This window comes from Mesoplodon mirus, assembly GCF_964341445.2.
Source record: "Mesoplodon mirus genome assembly, chromosome: 1".
Classification (NCBI taxonomy): domain Eukaryota; kingdom Metazoa; phylum Chordata; class Mammalia; order Artiodactyla; family Ziphiidae; genus Mesoplodon; species Mesoplodon mirus.
The window spans coordinates 187,132,872-187,148,189 of record NC_138976.1 but is presented as its reverse complement, the minus strand read 5'-3'; positions in this window follow the sequence as shown (position 1 = coordinate 187,148,189).

The window sequence follows — 15,318 nt, the reverse complement described above, 5'->3', positions numbered from 1 at the left end:
TTACTTATAAAGATTTGAACTTTTGAAGATTCCAGCTTTCTTGTTAGTTTCTAAGGGTCAGGTCCTCTCCATTGTTGCTGGCCTAAGGTTTAGTTCACCATATAGCAATGTATATATTGACCTATTTTCCCCTCGACTTTCGGTGATTCCCTACATCTCACCTTTCTTTGCAGACAAGCCATTTGAAATACCCTTAACTTATTTCACAGCCAATAAGTCATTGAAATAATGTGTATTTTTAGAGAAATCTCTTATATAATTAGGCAGAAAATCTCACCTGCCATAGTTTTCAAAATAGCATAATTTCACTCTTCTCAATGCTTAATCTGTTGTATTACACAACCTTTGAGTATTTAGCTTTATCAATGACATGTACTTTAAAAATGTTTTAGAGATCCTACCAGTCTTTAAAAACATCCTTGTTCCTTGTTTCAGTTCCAGTTTTATGTATATATTCTGCCTTGCACCTGATTATTCCAACAATTGATGGATGGCCTTGGGAATCTAATTCTGGTATTGATAGTCTTTACTGATTGTCTCCCCTCGTAGCTGATTTTTTCATTATTGTGTAAATTTAGATCATGAGCTCATGTTTAGCTAAACAGCTGACCTTGTAAGACGCTTAGGTGTGAACGCTCGTAAGCTTCAGGAGAAAGTCAGCAAAATTTATTTGTGTCCCTCCAATGAGTTGCCCATGAGGACACCGTTTTCTACAAGTGTTGGTCCAATACTCCCTCTAGAGGAAGGGGACTCCGACAGGGCTGATTGGCGGCCCCCGATCTGGGGCAGGGGCAGTGGGCAGCCTGTGGCCCGGACTGGAGCCTCTTTTCATGTGTCCCTGGGACACATCTGCCTGCGAACTTCGGTCACCTGGCAGGAAGCTACGATGCCCAGACCTATGGTTAGCTGTGCAGCGAGGTGTACTGTGAGGACAGGTTCCACACACACTTCAAGTAAGAGGTCGGCCTGAGTGGAAAGGTGAGAGTTTGGGCAGCTGTGCAGACAAAGAAGGCGCCCTTTGGCCTGGGCCTAAATGCTTGTGACACCCCACTGGACCTGCCGTGCTCTGAGGGCCCTGCCCTGGGCCCCCTGCTCCCCTGCCCTTTGTTCAGTCACAGCAGAGATGGCCACACCCACTCCTTCAGTGAGGCCAGAGTTCCAACCACCCTCAGCCCCGCCCCCTCTCCGCAGGTTACCATGGACTACAGAGGCTGCATCCTGAGGCCAGGGCGTTCCGAGAATGCCAAGGGCAGTCATGATGACCTTAAATGATTTCCTCTTGTGTCAGGTTTGGTAAACTTTAGGAGCTAGGAAATGGTCCACTTTACAGAAATGTTCAAATTTACTGGCATTTCATATATTCTCTGCTATAACATTGTCCTGATTCTTTCTGTATATTCTTTACTTATGTTTTTGTTTTCCTTAATCAAAGTGTGTCTTTTCAATCTTTTCAAAGAAGATTCTTTGGACTTACTAAATCACCTGAATTTTATACGTTTTCGGTTGTATTAAGTTCTGCTCATATCTTTATTTATCTTTTTTCTATGTTCTCAGGGTTTATTGTTTTGATCTTCTGATGTCAATTAAAACACTTGGTTATTCATTTTAATTAATATTTTACTTATAAAGATTTGAACTTTTGAAGATTCCAGCTTTCTTGTAAGTTTCTAAGGGTCAGGTCCTCTCCATTGTTGCTGGCCTAAGGTTTAGTTCACCATATAGCAATGTATATATTGACCTATTTTCCCCTCGACTTTCGGTGATTCCCTACATCTCACCTTTCTTTGCAGACAAGCCATTTGAAATACTCTTAACTTATTTCACAGCCAATAAGTCATTGATATAATGTGTATTTTTAGAGAAATCTTCTTATATAATTAGGCAGAAAATCTCACCTGCCATAGTTTTCAAAATAGCATAATTTCACTCTTCTCAATGCTTAATCTGTTGTATTACACAACCTTTGAGTATTTAGCTTTATCAATGACATGTACTTTAAAAATGTTTTAGAGATCCTACCAGTCTTTAAAAACATCCTTGTTCCTTGTTTCAGTTCCAGTTTTATGTATATATTCTGCCTTGCACCTGATTATTTCAACAATTGATGGATGGCCTTGGGAATCTAATTCTGGTATTGATAGTCTTTACTGATTGTCTCCCCTCGTAGCTGATTTTTTCATTATTGTGTAAATTTAGATCATGAGCTCATGTTTAGCTAAACAGCTGACCTTGTAAGACGCTTAGGTGTGAACGCTCGTAAGCTTCAGGAGAAAGTCAGCAAAATTTATTTGTGTCCCTCCAATGAGTTGCCCATGAGGACACCGTTTTCTACAAGTGTTGGTCCAATACTCCCTCTAGAGGAAGGGGACTCCGACAGGGCTGATTGGCGGCCCCCGATCTGGGGCAGGGGCAGTGGGCAGCCTGTGGCCCGGGCAGGAGCCTCTTTTCATGTGTCCCTGGGACACATCTGCCTGCGAACTTCGGTCACCTGGCAGGAAGCTACGATGCCCAGACCTATGGTTAGCTGTGCAGCGAGGTGTACTGTGAGGACAGGTTCCACACACACTTCAAGTAAGAGGTCGGCCTGAGTGGAAAGGTGAGAGTTTGGGCAGCTGTGCAGACAAAGAAGGCGCCCTTTGGCCTGGGCCTAAATGCTTGTGACAGCCCACTGGACCTGCCGTGCTCTGAGGGCCCTGCCCTGGGCCCCCTGCTCCCCTGCCCTTTGTTCAGTCACAGCAGAGATGGCCACACCCACTCCTTCAGTGAGGGCAGAGTTCCAACCACCCTCAGCCCCGCCCCCTCTCCAAAGGTTACCATGGACTACAGAGGCTGCATCCTGAGGCCAGGGCGTTCCGAGAATGCCAAGGGCAGACATGATGACCTTAAATGATTTCCTCTTGTGTCAGGTTTGGTAAACTTTAGGATCTAGGAAATGGTCCACTTTACAGAAATGTTCAAATTTACTGGCATTTCATATATTCTCTGCTATAACATTGTCCTGATTCTTTCTGTATATTCTATACTTATGTTTTTGTTTTCCTTAATCAAAGTGTGTCTTTTCAATCTTTTCAAAGAAGATTCTTTGGACTTACTAAATCACCTGAATTTTATACGTTTTCTGTTGTATTAAGTTCTGCTCATATCTTTATTTATCTTTTTTCTATGTTCTCAGGGTTTATTGTTTTGATCTTCTGATGTCAATTAAAACACTTGGTTATTCATTTTAATAAATATTTTACTTATAAAGATTTGAACTTTTGAAGATTCCAGCTTACTTGTAAGTTTCTAAGGGTCAGGTCCTCTCCATTGTTGCTGGCCTAAGGTTTAGTTCACCATATAGCAATGTATATATTGACCTATTTTCCCCTCGACTTTCGGTGATTCCCTACATCTCACCTTTCTTTGCAGACAAGTCATTTGAAATACCCTTAACTTATTTCACAGCCAATAAGTCATTGAAATAATGTGTATTTTTAGAGAAATCTTCTTATATAATTAGGCAGAAAATCTCACCTGCCATAGTTTTCAAAACAGCATAATTTCACTCTTCTCAATGCTTAATCTGTTGTATTACACAACCTTTGAGTATTTAGCTTTATCAATGACATGTACTTTAAAAATGTTTTAGAGATCCTACCAGTCTTTGAAAACATCCTTGTTCCTTGTTTCAGTTCCAGTTTTATGTATATATTCTGCCTTGCACCTGATTATTCCAACAATTGATGGATGGCCTTGGGAATCTAATTCTGGTATTGATACTCTTTACTTATTGTCTCCCCTCGTAGCTGATTTCTTCATTATTTTGTAAATTTAGATCATGAGCTCATGTTTAGCTAAACAGCTGACCTTGTAAGACGCTTAGGTGTGTACGCTCGCAAACTTCAGGAGAAAGTCGGCAAAATTTATTTGTGTCCCTCCAATGAGTTGCCCACGAGGACACCGTTTTCTACAAGTGTTGGTCCAATACTCCCTCTAGAGGCAAGGGACTCCGACACGGCTCATTGGCGGCCCCCGATCTGGGGCAGGGGCAGTGGGCAGCCTGTGGCCCGGGCAGGAGCCTCTTTGCATGTGTCCCTGGGACACATCTGCCTGCGAACTTCGGTCACCTGGCAGGAAGCTACGATGCCCAGACCTATGTTTAGCTGTGCAGCGAGGTGTACTGTGAGGACAGGTTCCACACACACTTCAAGAAAGAGGTCGGCCTGAGTGGAAAGGTGAGAGTTTGGGCAGCTGTGCAGACAAAGAAGGCGCCCTTTGGCCTGGGCCTAAATGCTTGTGACACCCCACTGGACCTGCCGTGCTCTGAGGGCCCTGCCCTGGGCCCCCTGCTCCCCTGCCCTTTGTTCAGTCACAGCAGAGATGGCCACACCCACTCCTTCAGTGAGGCCAGATTTCCAACCACCCTCAGCCCCGCCCCCTCTCCACAGGTTACCATGGAATACAGAGGCTGCATCCTGAGGCCAGGGCGTTCCGAGTATGCCAAGAGCAGACATGATGACCTTAAATGATTTCCTCTTGTGTCAGGTTTGGTAAACTTTAGGAGCTAGGAAATGGTCCACTTTACAGAAATGTTCAAATTGACTGGCATTTCATATATTCTCTGCTATAACATTGTCCTGATTCTTTCTGTATATTCTTTACTTATGTTTTTGTTTTCCTTAATCAAAGTGTGTCTTTTCAATCTTTTCAAAGAAGATTCTTTGGACTTACTAAATCACCTCAATTTTATACGTTTTCGGTTGTATTAAGTTCTGCTCATATCTTTATTTATCTTTTTTCTATGTTCTCAGGGTTTATTGTTTTGATCTTCTGATGTCAATTAAAACACTTGGTTATTCATTTGAATTAATATTTTACTTATAAAGATTTGAACTTTTGAAGATTCCAGCGTTCTTGTAAGTTTCTAAGGGTCAGGTCCTCTCCATTGTTGCTGGCCTAAGGTTTAGTTCACCATATAGCAATGTATATATTGACCTATTTTCCCCTCGACTTTCGGTGATTCCCTACATCTCACCTTTCTTTGCAGACAAGCCATTTGAAATACCCTTAACTTATTTCACAGCCAATAAGTCATTGAAATAATGTGTATTTTTAGAGAAATCTTCTTATATAATTAGGCAGAAAATCTCACCTGCCATAGTTTTCAAAATAGCATAATTTCACTCTTCTCAATGCTTAATCTGTTGTATTACACAACCTTTGAGTATTTAGCTTTATCAATGACATGTACTTTAAAAATGTTTTAGAGATCCTACCAGTCTTTAAAAACATCCTTGTTCCTTGTTTCAGTTCCAGTTTTATGTATATATTCTGCCTTGCACCTGATTATTCCAACAATTGATGGATGGCCTTGGGAATCTAATTCTGGTATTGATAGTCTTTACTGATTGTCTCCCCTCGTAGCTGATTTTTTCATTATTGTGTAAATTTAGATCATGAGCTCATGTTTAGCTAAACAGCTGACCTTGTAAGACGCTTAGGTGTGAACGCTCGTAAGCTTCAGGAGAAAGTCAGCAAAATTTATTTGTGTCCCTCCAATGAGTTGCCCATGAGGACACCGTTTTCTACAAGTGTTGGTCCAATACTCCCTCTAGAGGAAGGGGACTCCGACAGGGCTGATTGGCGGCCCCCGATCTGGGGCAGGGGCAGTGGGCAGCCTGTGGCCCGGACTGGAGCCTCTTTTCATGTGTCCCTGGGACACATCTGCCTGCGAACTTCGGTCACCTGGCAGGAAGCTACGATGCCCAGACCTATGGTTAGCTGTGCAGCGAGGTGTACAGTGAGGACAGGTTCCACACACACTTCAAGTAAGAGGTCGGCCTGAGTGGAAAGGTGAGAGTTTGGGCAGCTGTGCAGACAAAGAAGGCGCCCTTTGGCCTGGGCCTAAATGCTTGTGACACCCCACTGGACCTGCCGTGCTCTGAGGGCCCTGCCCTGGGCCCCCTGCTCCCCTGCCCTTTGTTCAGTCACAGCAGAGATGGCCACACCCACTCCTTCAGTGAGGCCAGAGTTCCAACCACCCTCAGCCCCGCCCCCTCTCCGCAGGTTACCATGGACTACAGAGGCTGCATCCTGAGGCCAGGGCGTTCCGAGAATGCCAAGGGCAGACATGATGACCTTAAATGATTTCCTCTTGTGTCAGGTTTGGTAAACTTTAGGAGCTAGGAAATGGTCCACTTTACAGAAATGTTCAAATTTACTGGCATTTCATATATTCTCTGCTATAACATTGTCCTGATTCTTTCTGTATATTCTATACTTATGTTTTTGTTTTCCTTAATCAAAGTGTGTCTTTTCAATCTTTTCAAAGAAGATTCTTTGGACTTACTAAATCACCTGAATTTTATACGTTTTCTGTTGTATTAAGTTCTGCTCATATCTTTATTTATCTTTTTTCTATGTTCTCAGGGTTTATTGTTTTGATCTTCTGATGTCAATTAAAACACTTGGTTATTCATTTTAATTAATATTTTACTTATAAATATTTGAACTTTTGAAGATTCCAGCTTACTTGTAAGTTTCTAAGGGTCAGGTCCTCTCCATTGTTGCTGGCCTAAGGTTTAGTTCACCATATAGCAATGTATATATTGACCTATTTTCCCCTCGACTTTCTGTGATTCCCTACATCTCACCTTTCTTTGCAGACAAGCCATTTGAAATACCCTTAACTTATTTCACAGCCAATAAGTCATTGAAATAATGTGTATTTTTAGAGAAATCTTCTTATATAATTAGGCAGAAAATCTCACCTGCCATAGTTTTCAAAACAGCATAATTTCACTCTTCTCAATGCTTAATCTGTTGTATTACACAACCTTTGAGTATTTAGCTTTATCAATGACATGTACTTTAAAAATGTTTTAGAGATCCTACCAGTCTTTGAAAACATCCTTGTTCCTTGTTTCAGTTCCAGTTTTATGTATATATTCTGCCTTGCACCTGATTATTCCAACAATTGATGGATGGCCTTGGGAATCTAATTCTGGTATTGATACTCTTTACTGATTGTCTCCCCTCTTAGCTGATTTTTTCATTATTGTGTAAATTTAGATCATGATCTCATGTTTAGCTAAACAGCTGACCTTGTAAGACGCTTAGGTGTGTACGCTCGCAAACTTCAGGAGAAAGTCGGCAAAATTTATTTGTGTCCCTCCAATGAGTTGCCCACGAGGACACCGTTTTCTACAAGTGTTGGTCCAATACTCCCTCTAGAGGCAAGGGACTCCGACACGGCTGATTGGCGGCCCCCGATCTGAACAGGGGCAGTGGGCAGCCTGTGGCCCGGGCAGGAGCCTCTTTGCATGTGTCCCTGGGACACATCTGCCTGCGAACTTCGGTCACCTGGCAGGAAGCTACGATGCACAGACCTATGTTTAGCTGAGCAGCGAGGTGTACTGTGAGGACAGGTTCCACACACACTTCAAGAAAGAGGTCGGCCTGAGTGGAAAGGTGAGAGTTTGGGCAGCTGTGCAGACAAAGAAGGCGCCCTTTGGCCTGGGCCTAAATGCTTGTGACACCCCACTGGACCTGCCGTGCTCTGAGGGCCCTGCCCTGGGCCCCCTGCTCCCCTGCCCTTTGTTCAGTCACAGCAGAGATGGCCACACCCACTCCTTCAGTGAGGCCAGAGTTCCAACCACCCTCAGCCCCGCCCCCTCTCCTCAGGTTACCATGGACTACAGAGGCTGCATCCTGAGGCCAGGGCGTTCCGAGAATGCCAAGGGCAGACATGATGACCTTAAATGATTTCCTCTTGTGTCAGGTTTGGTAAACTTTATGATCTAGGAAATGGTCCACTTTACAGAAATGTTCAAATTTACTGGCATTTCATATATTCTCTGCTATAACATTGTCCTGATTCTTTCTGTATATTCTATACTTATGTTTTTGTTTTCCTTAATCAAAGTGTGTCTTTTCAATCTTTTCAAAGAAGATTCTTTGGACTTACTAAATCACCTGAATTTTATACGTTTTCTGTTGTATTAAGTTCTGCTCATATCTTTATTTATCTTTTTTCTATGTTCTCAGGGTTTATTGTTTTGATCTTCTGATGTCAATTAAAACACTTGGTTATTCATTTTAATTAATATTTTACTTATAAAGATTTGAACTTTTGAAGATTCCAGCTTACTTGTAAGTTTCTAAGGGTCAGGTCCTGTCCATTGTTGCTGGCCTAAGGTTTAGTTCACCATATAGCAATGTATATATTGACCTATTTTCCCCTCGACTTTCTGTGATTCCCTACATCTCACCTTTCTTTGCAGACAAGCCATTTGAAATACCCTTAACTTATTTCACAGCCAATAAGTCATTGAAATAATGTGTATTTTTAGAGAAATCTTCTTATATAATTAGGCAGAAAATCTCACCTGCCATAGTTTTCAAAACAGCATAATTTCACTCTTCTCAATGCTTAATCTGTTGTATTACACAACCCTTGAGTATTTAGCTTTATCAATGACATGTACTTTAAAAATGTTTTAGAGATCCTACCAGTCTTTGAAAACATCCTTGTTCCTTGTTTCAGTTCCAGTTTTATGTATATATTCTGCCTTGCACCTGATTATTCCAACAATTGATGGATGGCCTTGGGAATCTAATTCTGGTATTGATACTCTTTACTGATTGTCTCCCCTCGTAGCTGATTTTTTCATTATTGTGTAAATTTAGATCATGAGCTCATGTTTAGCTAAGCAGCTGACATTGTAAGACGCTTAGGTGTGTACGCTCGCAAACTTCAGGAGAAAGTCGGCAAAATTTATTTGTGTCCCTCCAATGAGTTGCCCACGAGGACACCGTTTTCTACAAGTGTTGGTCCAATACTACCTCTAGAGGAAAGGGACTCTGACGCGGCTGATTGGCGGCCCCCAATCTGGGGCAGGGGCAGTGGGCAGCCTGTGGCCCGGGCAGGAGCCTCTTTGCATGTGTCCCTGGGACACATCTGCCTGCGAACTTCGGTCACCTGGCAGGAAGCTACGATGCCCAGACCTATGTTTAGCTGTGCAGCGAGGTGTACTGTGAGGACAGGTTCCACACACACTTCAAGAAAGAGGTCGGCCTGAGTGGAAAGGTGAGTGTTTGGGCAGCTGTGCAGACAAAGAAGGCGCCCTTTGGCCTGGGCCTAAATGCTTGTGACACCCCACTGGACCTGCCGTGCTCTGAGGGCACTGCCCTGGGCCCCCTGCTCCCCTGCCCTTTGTTCAGTCACAGCAGAGATGGCCACACCCACTCCTTCAGTGAGGCCAGATTTCCAACCACCCTCAGCCCCGCCCCCTCTCCACAGGTTACCATGGACTACAGAGGCTGCATCCTGAGGCCAGGGCGTTCCGAGTATGCCAAGAGCAGACATGATGACCTTAAATGATTTCCTCTTGTGTCAGGTTTGGTAAACTTTAGGAGCTAGGAAATGGTCCACTTTACAGAAATGTTCAAATTTACTGGCATTTCATATATTCTCTGCTATAACATTGTCCTGATTCTTTCTGTATATTCTTTACTTATGTTTTTGTTTTCCTTAATCAAAGTGTGTCTTTTCAATCTTTTCAAAGAAGATTCTTTGGACTTACTAAATCACCTCAATTTTATACGTTTTCTGTTGAATTAAGTTCTGCTCATATCTTTATTTATCTTTTTTCTATGTTCTCAGGGTTTATTGTTTTGATCTTCTGATGTCAATTAAAACACTTGGTTATTCATTTTAATTAATATTTTACTTATAAAGATTTGAACTTTTGAAGATTCCAGCTTTCTTGTAAGTTTCTAAGGGTCAGGTCCTCTCCATTGTTGCTGGCCTAAGGTTTAGTTCACCATATAGCAATGTATATATTGACCTATTTTCCCCTCGACTTTCGGTGATTCCCTACATCTCACCTTTCTTTGCAGACAAGCCATTTGAAATACCCTTAACTTATTTCACAGCCAATAAGTCATTGAAATAATGTGTATTTTTAGAGAAATCTTCTTATATAATTAGGCAGAAAATCTCACCTGCCATAGTTTTCAAAATAGCATAATTTCACTCTTCTCAATGCTTAATCTGTTGTATTACACAACCTTTGAGTATTTAGCTTTATCAATGACATGTACTTTAAAAATATTTTAGAGATCCTACCAGTCTTTAAAAACATCCTTGTTCCTTGTTTCAGTTCCAGTTTTATGTATATATTCTGCCTTGCACCTGATTATTCCAACAATTGATGGATGGCCTTGGGAATCTAATTCTGGTATTGATAGTCTTTACTGATTGTCTCCCCTCGTAGCTGATTTTTTCATTATTGTGTAAATTTAGATCATGAGCTCATGTTTAGCTAAACAGCTGACCTTGTAAGACGCTTAGGTGTGAACGCTCGTAAGCTTCAGGAGAAAGTCAGCAAAATTTATTTGTGTCCCTCCAATGAGTTGCCCATGAGGACACCGTTTTCTACAAGTGTTGGTCCAATACTCCCTCTAGAGGAAGGGGACTCCGACAGGGCTGATTGGCGACCCCGATCTGGGGCAGGGGCAGTGGGCAGCCTGTGGCCCGGACTGGAGCCTCTTTTCATGTGTTCCTGGGACACATCTGCCTGCGAACTTCGGTCACCTGGCAGGAAGCTACGATGCCCAGACCTATGGTTAGCTGTGCAGCGAGGTGTACTGTGAGGACAGGTTCCACACACACTTCAAGTAAGAGGTCGGCCTGAGTGGAAAGGTGAGAGTTTGGGCAGCTGTGCAGACAAAGAAGGCGCCCTTTGGCCTGGTCCTAAATGCTTGTGACACCCCACTGGACCTGCCGTGCTCTGAGGGCCCTGCCCTGGGCCCCCTCCTCCCCTGCCCTTTGTTCAGTCACAGCAGAGATGGCCACACCCACTCCTTCAGTGAGGGCAGAGTTCCAACCACCCTCAGCCCCGCCCCCTCTCCACAGGTTACCATGGACTACAGAGGCTGCATCCTGAGGCCAGGGCTTTCCGAGAATGCCAAGGGCAGACATGATGACCTTAAATGATTTCCTCTTGTGTCAGGTTTGGTAAACTTTAGGATCTAGGAAATGGTCCACTTTACAGAAATGTTCAAATTTACTGGCATTTCTTATATTCTCTGCTATAACATTGTCCTGATTCTTTCTGTATATTCTATACTTATGTTTTTGTTTTCCTTAATCAAAGTGTGTCTTTTCAATCTTTTCAAAGAAGATTCTTTGGACTTACTAAATCACCTGAATTTTATACGTTTTCTGTTGTATTAAGTTCTGCTCATATCTTTATTTATCTTTTTTCTATGTTCTCAGGGTTTATTGTTTTGATCTTCTGATGTCAATTAAAACACTTGGTTATTCATTTTAATTAATATTTTACTTATAAAGATTTGAACTTTTGAAGATTCCAGCTTACTTGTAAGTTTCTAAGGGTCAGGTCCTCTCCATTGTTGCTGGCCTAAGGTTTAGTTCACCATATAGCAATGTATATATTGACCTATTTTCCCCTCGACTTTCTGTGATTCCCTACATCTCACCTTTCTTTGCAGACAAGCCATTTGAAATACCCTTAACTTAGTTCACAGCCAATAAGTCATTGAAATAATGTGTATTTTTAGAGAAATCTTCTTATATAATTAGGCAGAAAATCTCACCTGCCATAGTTTTCAAAACAGCATAATTTCACTCTTCTCAATGCTTAATCTGTTGTATTACACAACCTTTGAGTATTTAGCTTTATCAATGACATGTACTTTAAAAATGTTTTCGAGACCCTACCAGTCTTTGAAAACATCCTTGTTCCTTGTTTCAGTTCCAGTTTTATGTATATATTCTGCCTTGCACCTGATTATTCCAACAATTGATGGATGGCCTTGGGAATCTAATTCTGGTATTGATACTCTTTACTGATTGTCTCCCCTCGTAGCTGATTTTTTCATTATTGTGTAAATTTAGATCATGATCTCATGTTTAGCTAAACAGCTGACATTGTAAGACGCTTAGGTGTGTACGCTCGCAAGCTTCAGGAGAAAGTCGGCAAAATTTATTTGTGTCCCTCCAATGAGTTGCCCACGAGGACACCGTTTTCTACAAGTGTTGGTCCAATACTCCCTCTAGAGGCAGGGGATTCCGACACGGCTGATTGGCGGCCCCCGATCTGGGGCAGGGGCAGTGGGCAGCCTGTGGCCCGGGCAGGAGCCTCTTTGCATGTGTCCCTGGGACACATCTGCCTGCGAACTTCGGTCACCTGGCAGGAAGCTACGATGCCCAGACCTATGGTTAGCTGTGCAGCGAGGTGTACTGTGAGGACAGGTTCCACACACACTTCAAGAAAGAGGTCGGCCTGAGTGGAAAGGTGAGAGTTTGGGCAGCTGGGCAGACAAAGAAGGCGCCCTTTGGCCTGGGCCTAAATGCTTGTGACACCCCACTGGACCTGCCGTGCTCTGAGGGCACTGCCCTGGGCCCCCTGCTCCCCTGCCCTTTGTTCAGTCACAGCAGAGATGGCCACACCCACTCCTTCAGTGAGGCCTGATTTCCAACCACCCTCAGCCCCGCCCCCTCTCCACAGGTTACCATGGACTACAGAGGCTGCATCCTGAGGCCAGGGCGTTCCGAGTATGCCAAGAGCAGACATGATGACCTTAAATGATTTCCTCTTGTGTCAGGTTTGGTAAACTTTAGGAGCTAGGAAATGGTCCACTTTACAGAAATGTTCAAATTTACTGGCATTTCATATATTCTCTGCTATAACATTGTCCTGATTCTTTCTGTATATTCTTTACTAATGTTTTTGTTTTCCTTAATCAAAGTGTGTCTTTTCAATCTTTTCAAAGAAGATTCTTTGGACTTACTAAATCACCTGAATTTTATACGTTTTCGGTTGTATTAAGTTCTGCTCATATCTTTATTTATCTTTTTTCTATGTTCTCAGGGTTTATTGTTTTGATCTTCTGATGTCAATTAAAACACTTGGTTATTAATTTTAATTAATATTTTACTTATAAAGATTTGAACTTTTGAAGATTCCAGCTTACTTGTAAGTTTCTAAGGGTCAGGTCCTCTCCATTGTTGCTGGCCTAAGGTTTAGTTCACCATATAGCAATGTATATATTGACCTATTTTCCCCTCGACTTTCTGTGATTCCCTACATCTCACCTTTCTTTGCAGACAAGCCATTTGAAATACCCTTAACTTAGTTCACAGCCAATAAGTCATTGAAATAATGTGTATTTTTAGAGAAATCTTCTTATATAATTAGGCAGAAAATCTCACCTGCCATAGTTTTCAAAACAGCATAATTTCACTCTTCTCAATGCTTAATCTGTTGTATTACACAACCTTTGAGTATTTAGCTTTATCAATGACATGTACTTTAAAAATGTTTTAGAGATCCTACCAGTCTTTGAAAACATCCTTGTTCCTTGTTTCAGTTCCAGTTTTATGTATATATTCTGCCTTGCACCTGATTATTGCAACAATTGATGGATGGCCTTGGGAATCTAATTCTGGTATTAATACTCTTTACTGATTGTCTCCCCTCGTAGCTGATTTTTTCATTATTGTGTAAATTTAGATCATGATCTCATGTTTAGCTAAAGAGCTGACTTTGTAAGACTCTTAGGTGTGTACGCTCGCAAGCTTCAGGAGAAAGTCGGCAAAATTTATTTGTGTCCCTCCAATGAGTTGCCCACGAGGACACCGTTTTCTACAAGTGTTGGTCCAATACTCCCTCTAGAGGCAGGGGATTCCGACACGGCTGATTGGCGGCCCCCGATCTGGGGCAGGGGCAGTGGGCAGCCTGTGGCCCGGGCAGGAGCCTCTTTTCATGTGTCCCTGGGACACATCTGCCTGCGAACTTCGGTCACCTGGCAGGAAGCTACGATGCCCAGACCTATGTTTAGCTGTGCAGCGAGGTGTACTGTGAGGACAGGTTCCACACACACTTCAAGTAAGAGGTCGGCCTGAGTGGAAAGGTGAGAGTTTGGGCAGCTGTGCAGACAAAGAAGGCGCCCTTTGCCCTGGGCCTAAATGCTTGTGACAGCCCACTGGACCTGCCGTGCTCTGAGGGCCCTGCCCTGGGCCCCCTGCTCCCCTGCCCTTTGTTCAGTCACAGCAGAGATGGCCACACCCACTCCTTCAGTGAGGCCAGAGTTCCAACCACCCTCAGACCCGCCCCCTCTCCGCAGGTTACCATGGACTACAGAGGCTGCATCCTGAGGCCAGGGCGTTCCGAGAATGCCAAGGGCAGACATGATGACCTTAAATGATTTCCTCTTGTGTCAGGTTTGGTAAACTTTAGGATCTAGGAAATGGTCCACTTTACAGAAATGTTCAAATATACTGGCATTTCTTATATCCCCTGTATAACATTGTCCTGATTCTTTCTGTATATTCTTTACTTATGTTTTTGTTTTCCTTAATTAAAGTGTGTCTTTTCAATCTTTTCAAAGAAGATTCTTTGGACTTACTAAATCACCTCAATTTTATACGTTTTCTGTTGTATTAAGTTCTGCTCATATCTTTATTTATCTTTTTTCTCTGTTCTCAGGGTTTATTGTTTTGATCTTCTGATGTCAATTAAAACACTTGGTTATTCATTTTAATAAATATTTTACTTATAAAGATTTGAATTTTTGAAGATTCCAGCTTACTTGTAAGTTTCTAAGGGTCAGGTCCTCTCCATTGTTGATGGCCTAAGGTTTAGTTCACCATATAGCAATGTATATATTGACCTATTTTCCCCTCGACTTTCTGTGATTCCCTACATCTCACCTTTCTTTGCTGACAAGCCATTTGAAATACCCTTAACTTATTTCACAGCCAATAAGTCATTGAAATAATGTGTATTTTTAGAGAAATCTTCTTATATAATTAGGCAGAAAATCTCACCTGCCATAGTTTCAAAACAGCATAATTTCACTCTTCTCAATGCTTAATCTGTTGTATTACACAACCTTTGAGTATTTAGCTTTATCAATGACATGTCCTTTAAAAATGTTTTAGAAATCCTACCAGTCTTTGAAAACATCCTTGTTCCTTGTTTCAGTTCCAGTTTTATGTATATATTCTGCCTTGCACCTGATTATTCCAACAATTGATGGATGGCCTTGGGAATCTAATTCTGGTATTGATAGTCTTTACTGATTGTCTCCCCTCGTAGCTGATTTCTTCATTATTGTGTAAATTTAGATCATGAGCTCATGTTTAGCTAAACAGCTGACCTTGTAAGACGCTTAGGTGTGAACAATCGTAAGCTTCCGCAGAAAGACGGCAAAGATTTATTTGTGTCCCTCCAATGAGTTGCCCACGAGGACACCGTTTTCTACAAGTGTTGGTCCAATACTCCCTCTAGAGGAAGGGGACTCTGACAG